This window comes from Rhipicephalus sanguineus, chromosome 10, assembly GCF_013339695.2.
Source record: "Rhipicephalus sanguineus isolate Rsan-2018 chromosome 10, BIME_Rsan_1.4, whole genome shotgun sequence".
NCBI classification, from domain to species: Eukaryota; Metazoa; Arthropoda; class Arachnida; order Ixodida; family Ixodidae; genus Rhipicephalus; species Rhipicephalus sanguineus.
The window spans coordinates 148,817,018-148,824,267 of record NC_051185.1 but is presented as its reverse complement, the minus strand read 5'-3'; the positions used below and the strand labels follow the sequence as shown (position 1 = coordinate 148,824,267).

The window sequence follows — 7,250 nt, the reverse complement described above, 5'->3', positions numbered from 1 at the left end:
AAAATTCACAGCGTACATGTAAAATTAAAGTCAGCTGCAAGTCGTCATAACTCATCGAACCTTTAGTATAAACGCGCCCGATCTCACGTCGGTGATGATGTACTGGGCAGAATTCACGGAAGATTCACGGTTTACCGATGAACCTCCGCAGCTTCGCCCACTCATCATCATTCACTCCGTGGATATGCTGTGATTTTTTTCGAAGCCTGTTGCAATGCTAGTTTGGTTCCCCAACAGATTTTTGAAGTACTGCACGAAAGCTAGTTCAATTTCTTGTTTGTCCTTTGTAATAGCACCCTCATGTTCTATCTCTCTTGTTTCATTTTTGACAGCGAAGTTTTTTCCTCTACAAAGGCATGTTTGGTCGGCGTTTCTCCCAACAAGAATCTTTCACTACGAGCGCGAACAATGGCTCCTCTATACCTCTCAACATCGATTGCCTCCAGTTTACTTTTTACACTTTTAATTTCGTTACTTAATGCTCCCGATTGTGCATTTTCTGCATTCACCATCTGAGCTACACCCCCGATGAAGAATCGAAGCATATGCTCGCATCCTGATCGGTAGTTACGCGAGAGTGTTGGTGGAGAAAGAGGGCAGCCGACGAGGGTGGGGACCGGTTTTGTCGTGACGCGGCTCCTTATTACGCCCATTGTTTCATTCCATCAATCAAGCAAAATGTTACTCGCCTCAGAGAAGAAAAAAAAAAGAACATTTGGAGGTGCTGGGTATCGATCCCAGTACCTCTCGCATGCTAAGCGAGCGCTCTACCATCTGAGCTACACCCCCGATGAAGAATCGAAGCATATGCTCGCATCCTGATTGGTAGTTACGCGAGAGTGTTGGTGGAGAAAGAGGGCAGCCGACGAGGGTGGGGACCGGTTTTGTCGTGACGCGGCTCCTTATTACGCCCATTGTTTCATTCCATCAATCAAGCAAAATGTTACTCGCCTCAGAGAAGAAAAAAAAAAGAACATTTGGAGGTGCTGGGTATCAATCCCAGTACCTCTCGCATGCTAAGCGAGCGCTCTACCATCTGAGCTACACCCCCGATGAAGAATCGAAGCATATGCTCGCATCCTGATTGGTAGTCACGCGAGAGTGTTGGTGGAGAAAGAGGGCAGCCGACGAGGGTGGGGACCGGTTTTGTCGTGACGCGGCTCCTTATTACGCCCATTGTTTCATTCCATCAATCAAGCAAAATGTTACTCGCCTCAGAGAAGAAAAAAAAAAAAGAACATTTGGAGGTGCTGGGTATCGATCCCAGTACCTCTCGCATGCTAAGCGAGCGCTCTACCATCTGAGCTACACCCCCGATGAAGAATCGAAGCATATGCTCGCATCCTGATTGGTAGTTACGCGAGAGTGTTGGTGGAGAAAGAGGGCAGCCGACGAGGGTGGGGACCGGTTTTGTCGTGACGCGGCTCCTTATTACGCCCATTGTTTCATTCCATCAATCAAGCAAAATGTTACTCGCCTCAGAGAAGAAAAAAAAAAGAACATTTGGAGGTGCTGGGTATCGATCCCAGTACCTCTCGCATGCTAAGCGAGCGCTCTACCATCTGAGCTACACCCCCGATGAAGAATCGAAGCATATGCTCGCATCCTGATTGGTAGTTACGCGAGAGTGTTGGTGGAGAAAGAGGGCAGCCGACGAGGGTGGGGACCGGTTTTGTCGTGACGCGGCTCCTTATTACGCCCATTGTTTCATTCCATCAATCAAGCAAATGTTACTCGCCTCAGAGAAGAAAAAAAAAAGAACATTTGGAGGTGCTGGGTATCAATCCCAGTACCTCTCGCATGCTAAGCGAGCGCTCTACCATCTGAGCTACACCCCCGATGAAGAATCGAAGCATATGCTCGCATCCTGATTGGTAGTTACGCGAGAGTGTTGGTGGAGAAAGAGGGCAGCCGACGAGGGTGGGGACCGGTTTTGTCGTGACGCGGCTCCTTATTACGCCCATTGTTTCATTCCATCAATCAAGCAAAATGTTACTCGCCTCAGAGAAGAAAAAAAAAAGAACATTTGGAGGTGCTGGGTATCGATCCCAGTACCTCTCGCATGCTAAGCGAGCGCTCTACCATCTGAGCTACACCCCCGATGAAGAATCGAAGCATATGCTCGCATCCTGATCGGTAGTCACGCGAGAGTGTTGGTGGAGAAAGAGGGCAGCCGACGAGGGTGGGGACCAGTTTTGTCGTGACGCGGCTCCTTATTACGCCCATTGTTTCATTCCATCAATCAAGCAAAATGTTACTCGCCTCAGAGAAGAAAAAAAAAGAACATTTGGAGGTGCTGGGTATCAATCCCAGTACCTCTCGCATGCTAAGCGAGCGCTCTACCATCTGAGCTACACCCCCGATGAAGAATCGAAGCATATGCTCGCATCCTGATCTGGTAGTTACGCGAGAGTGTTGGTGGAGAAAGAGGGCAGCCGACGAGGGTGGGGACCGGTTTTTGTCGTGACGCGGCTCCTTATTACGCCCATTGTTTCATTCCATCAATCAAGCAAAATGTTACTCGCCTCAGAGAAGAAAAAAAAAAGAACATTTGGAGGTGCTGGGTATCAATCCCAGTACCTCTCGCATGCTAAGCGAGCGCTCTACCATCTGAGCTACACCCCCGATGAAGAATCGAAGCATATGCTCGCATCCTGATCGGTAGTTACGCGAGAGTGTTGGTGGAGAAAGAGGGCAGCCGACGAGGGTGGGGACCGGTTTTGTCGTGACGCGGCTCCTTATTACGCCCATTGTTTCATTCCATCAATCAAGCAAAATGTTACTCGCCTCAGAGAAGAAAAAAAAAAGAACATTTGGAGGTGCTGGGTATCAATCCCAGTACCTTCGCATGCTAAGCGAGCGCTCTACCATCTGAGCTACACCCCCGATGAAGAATCGAAGCATATGCTCGCATCCTGATTGGTAGTTACGCGAGAGTGTTGGTGGAGAAAGAGGGCAGCCGACGAGGGTGGGGACCGGTTTTGTCGTGACGCGGCTCCTTATTACGCCCATTGTTTCATTCCATCAATCAAGCAAAATGTTACTCGCCTCAGAGAAGAAAAAAAAAAGAACATTTGGAGGTGCTGGGTATCAATCCCAGCAGGCCCGTAACTAGGGGGGGGGGGTTGAGGGGGTTCTGACCCCCCCCGAAATTTTTTTGATGCTTTAACTTTTCGGGTGATACTAAAATATTTACACGCCTTCACAGCGACCCCCAGCTGCCAAAGTTACACTGCAACTTTCCTGGCATTGCTTCCCTCTTCTTCCTTTCTTCAAACCTACCAGAACACCTCAGCGCTCCCTCCCCCGCACGCGCACCTGCCCTATTTGTACAGCTTTGCACTTCGCCCTCGCGTTCCTTCGAGTCTTTTCTTTTTCGTCTTTCACCCCGTAGCAGCTCCTTTATTGATTCCAGATGCTTTCCTTGTGCATTGCCGCTGGAGAAGTTATCCGTCTGTGCGGACCGCACGTGTCGGCTTTGGGTTTCTACGAAAAGCGCGTCTCCTTCTGTGAAAGTAAACAGTTCGACAGCAACGGCAACACCAACACGACGTGCGCAAATTTGCCAGGGAACGAAACCCCTAAGCGGAAAAACTCAGCGGCGCATTCCGAGGACGCAGGCTGCAGGGTAAACTTTTCTCAAACTGTAGTCTTCGCCACCGAAACGAATCATCGAAGATGACATCTACTGAAAGACTGGCATATCCGAGCAACTTCGAACAACCTTAACCACACGCAAGGAAATCTACCTCTTCTGTACACACAAGGTATATGCGCCTCCCTACAAAGCACACAAAGCGAGGATACAGCCGGCACACAATCCGGCACCAGCGGTCAACTTTCACAGGAGAGAAAAAACGCCGCCAAGCTGGGCTGCGCGCGGGAGTACAGAGGCTGACGTCACAGCCTACAAAGTGCATTTTTGGGGGGTCACGGCTATTTAATTAGCGCAGCCCAGAGAGAATTATGCAGGCGCCCAGGGAGCCGTCTGTGAAAAGGTGACTTTTTCACAGGAACGGAGCAACACCTGCTTTCTGGACTGTACCACGGGAGTGCAAATGTCTCGGCAGTGCATTCTTGGGGGGTTCACGTATATTAAGGGGAGTATGGAGTGCCCATGGAGTCTTCTGTGAAAAGGTCTTTAAGTAGCGTTAATCCAGTTTGCTGCAGCGGGAGTACAATAATGGTCCTGCATGCACACCAGCTGTAGCGGCGTTCAGAAAACACATGCGCCACGCGGGAGCCGGCGCGTTCATCACACTTCTACATTCTAGCCACTGTAAAGTGGATAAGAGAGGAAGAAAACATCGCCCGCCGTTCACGCCAGGCAGTCGAAGCAGTCGCAAACGTCTTTTTGGAGCCACTGGCCACTTCTGTGTGCGTGCACAGGATTGCGGCAGCAAAATGAAAAGACACTCTGCAACAACGAAGCAAAGGAGTCTTGCGTCTTACTTCAAGAAAGTTCGAACCGATGAAGCGGACGGAGAAGAACCGCCTCCTTCGAAGGATAAAACTTCGCCCTCCTCAGCACTGGTGGAAAGCCAAGCGCGTCGGAACTTCTGTAGCGACTCAGGAGAATGCACCGGTTTATGTGAATCACCTGAGAACGAACACAAGCAGGACACCCATGCGCCGCCGGAAAATGATGGTGGCCGCAGTGCAACTCCAAGTGACCTTTGTTCTACAGTCAACGCTGGGCAAAGTGACGCCTTTACCACTGGGCAATGCCCAAGGAAGGTGAGTGGCATGGCACCTACACATTCTGGTTCGCCTCCCCTCTGTGCGACGAGTGCGAATATTTGGACTTGGGACTGTTTGTCTCGAAAAGCAATAATGTAAATGATCCAGAGACGACGGAGAAGCTGCTGCTTAATCCGTGGACCCCTCCGGCTAACTATGATTATCCAGCCACAGGGAAAAGGAATCTGAAGTTCCAACCTCACTGGGTAGATCGTTACCCATGGCTTGTTTATTCAGAGAAGCTTCAAGGAGCATTATGCAAATATTGCGTAGTCTTCGCAAGCGAGTGTGCAGGAAAAGGGGAGCACCAGCGCTTGGGCTGTTTTGTAACTAAGGAGTTCACCAATTACAAGAAAGCCATGGACGCCTTTAAGAGCCACGCATCCAGCAGTTATCACGCCATGTCAACAACGCTATCGGAGAACTTTTTAGCAGTCCGGTCCCGCTCACAGCATGACATCTTAACACAACTTCACCACGGTCTTAAAAAGCAGGCGGAAGAAAACCGCAAGAACTTGCTGCCAATAATAGAAACAATCCTTTTCTGTGGCAGGCAAGAAGTACCGCTTCGCGGCACAGACGACTCTGGTCCGATAAATATGTCTGAAGTGCTGCCATTGAAAAATGATGGAAATTTCCGCGCACTGCTTAGGATGAGAGCAAAATGTGGAGATGCCGCCTTGAGAGCTCACATGGAAACATCTCCGGCGAATGCGCTGTACACGAGCCCAAAAATTCAAAATGAGTTGATCACCCTCTGTGGTAAAATCATACAAAGAAAGATAGTTGAAAACGTCAACTCAGGTTCGTGTTTTTCAGTTCTAGCTGACGAGGCCACTGATATATCTCGCACCGCCCACATTTCCCTATGTGTAAGGTACGTTGGACACGACACGTCGGGAGTGCCCATACTTAAAGAAGATTTTGTAGATTTCGTTCCCGTGTACGATCTCACTGGCAAGGCGCTGGCGAGCACAATCCTGAACAGCCTTAGAGGTCATGGCTTTGACCTGAACCTACTTTGCGGGCAAGGATACGACGGCGCGGCATCAATGAGCGGCCACCTTAACGGTGTTCAAGCCTTCATTCGTCAAACAGCGCCCAAAGCGTTGTACGTGCATTGTAGCGCCCACTCGTTGAACCTTGCTCTGCTTCACGCATGCAAACTCCCCAGCATCCGCAACTGTTTGGGAACTGTATCCTCAACCTGTACGTTTGTGAGAGCTTCGCCACAGAGGACGAACCAACTGCGAGACAAAGTAGAAGATTTAACACAAGAAAAAAGAAAATCAGTTCTCTCCTTTTGCCAAACAAGGTGGGTAGAGAGTCACGATGCACTTCAGCGTTTCCTTGAACTGTACGTGCCTATTGTACAATTCCTCGAATATTTGGAAGAAGAGGCCGCGTCATCTGATACTTCATCAAAAGCTTCTCAACTGCTCAATGCCATTACGAAGCCCGAGTTTGTCGTTTCGCTTCAGATCTGTAGCGACCTCTTCTCTTTGACACTGCCACTTTGCAAGTTTCTTCAAAAAATTGACTGTGACTTGGCTCAAGCGTGCGATCACGTAAAGAATGTTATAGACGTTCTTTCCACAAAAAGGGCTAGTGCGGAAACGGAATTTAATAAGATTTTTCTGAAGTCGCTCTCTTTGCTGAAGATCACAAATGTTGAGATGGCCCTACCACGCATCACTGGAAGGCAGATGCAAAGAAGCAACGTACCTTCTGCTACTCCCGAAGAGTACTACCGGAGGAATGTGTATTTGCCTTTGCTGGCTGACTTCGAAAATCAATTAAGAGACCGGTTCGATGCCCATAAGAAGGTCGTGGTTGGCCTTAACATGCTGCTGCCGAAATTCTGCGCATCGGCTAGCCTTTCTGATATTGATGATGCAGTGCAGTTTTACCTTGGCGACATTCCTTCTGCTAATGGCATCGAAGCAGAGTTCACACTGTGGGTGAACAAATGCTGCCAGATCGAAGAAAAGAATCGCCCAGCTTGTGCTTTACAGGCCTTAGAGATGTGCAACCGCGACTTTTTTCCGAACATCCACAGCCTACTTTCTATCCTGGCGACTTTACCCGTGTCGACGTCGACCCCGGAACGGACTTTTTCCACACTGAGAAGGCTGAAGAGCTACCTTCGAGATCATATGAACAACGACAGATTGACCGGACTAGCACTGCTCAGCATCCATCGAGAACTTCAAGTGACCTCAGAACAAGTCCTCACAGAATTTTGCAAGTTGCCGAGAAGGAAAAACTTCCTCGTTTAAACTTCCCTCTATGTTTCAAGAGTCGATTAAAAGCTAAACCCAGCTAGCCCAAGCTTCAACCCTTCTATTCTTTCGCAATTACGAGGAAACTATCCAGCAAGCAGAATGTGCGAACGGTAACAAGAAGATCGGAATGTCGGGCGACTTGTTTGTTTGCTTGCATACATACTGTCACGGACTGCCATTTTTGCGACCCGGCGTAACGGCAAATTAACGGGCGCCGCACTCCCC

The 7,250-nt window shown here is 49.3% G+C and overlaps 8 non-coding genes across 8 annotated transcripts; all 8 read right to left on the bottom strand.

Moving 5' to 3' along the window:
• Positions 1 to 716: 716 nt before the first annotated feature.
• On the bottom strand, positions 717 to 789 carry Trnaa-agc (transfer RNA alanine (anticodon AGC)). The gene has a single exon. It is a non-coding gene; the product is annotated as a tRNA-Ala (tRNA).
• A 189-nt stretch (positions 790 to 978) lies between these two features.
• Positions 979 to 1,051, bottom strand: Trnaa-agc (transfer RNA alanine (anticodon AGC)). The gene has a single exon. It is a non-coding gene; the product is annotated as a tRNA-Ala (tRNA).
• A 191-nt stretch (positions 1,052 to 1,242) lies between these two features.
• On the bottom strand, positions 1,243 to 1,315 carry Trnaa-agc (transfer RNA alanine (anticodon AGC)). Its single transcript has one exon. It is a non-coding gene; the product is annotated as a tRNA-Ala (tRNA).
• Positions 1,316 to 1,504: 189 nt separating this feature from the next.
• Positions 1,505 to 1,577, bottom strand: Trnaa-agc (transfer RNA alanine (anticodon AGC)). The gene has a single exon. It is a non-coding gene; the product is annotated as a tRNA-Ala (tRNA).
• Positions 1,578 to 1,765: 188 nt separating this feature from the next.
• On the bottom strand, positions 1,766 to 1,838 carry Trnaa-agc (transfer RNA alanine (anticodon AGC)). The gene has a single exon. It is a non-coding gene; the product is annotated as a tRNA-Ala (tRNA).
• Positions 1,839 to 2,027: 189 nt separating this feature from the next.
• On the bottom strand, positions 2,028 to 2,100 carry Trnaa-agc (transfer RNA alanine (anticodon AGC)). Its single transcript has one exon. It is a non-coding gene; the product is annotated as a tRNA-Ala (tRNA).
• A 188-nt stretch (positions 2,101 to 2,288) lies between these two features.
• Positions 2,289 to 2,361, bottom strand: Trnaa-agc (transfer RNA alanine (anticodon AGC)). Its single transcript has one exon. It is a non-coding gene; the product is annotated as a tRNA-Ala (tRNA).
• Positions 2,362 to 2,552: 191 nt separating this feature from the next.
• Positions 2,553 to 2,625, bottom strand: Trnaa-agc (transfer RNA alanine (anticodon AGC)). Its single transcript has one exon. It is a non-coding gene; the product is annotated as a tRNA-Ala (tRNA).
• Positions 2,626 to 7,250: the final 4,625 nt, after the last annotated feature.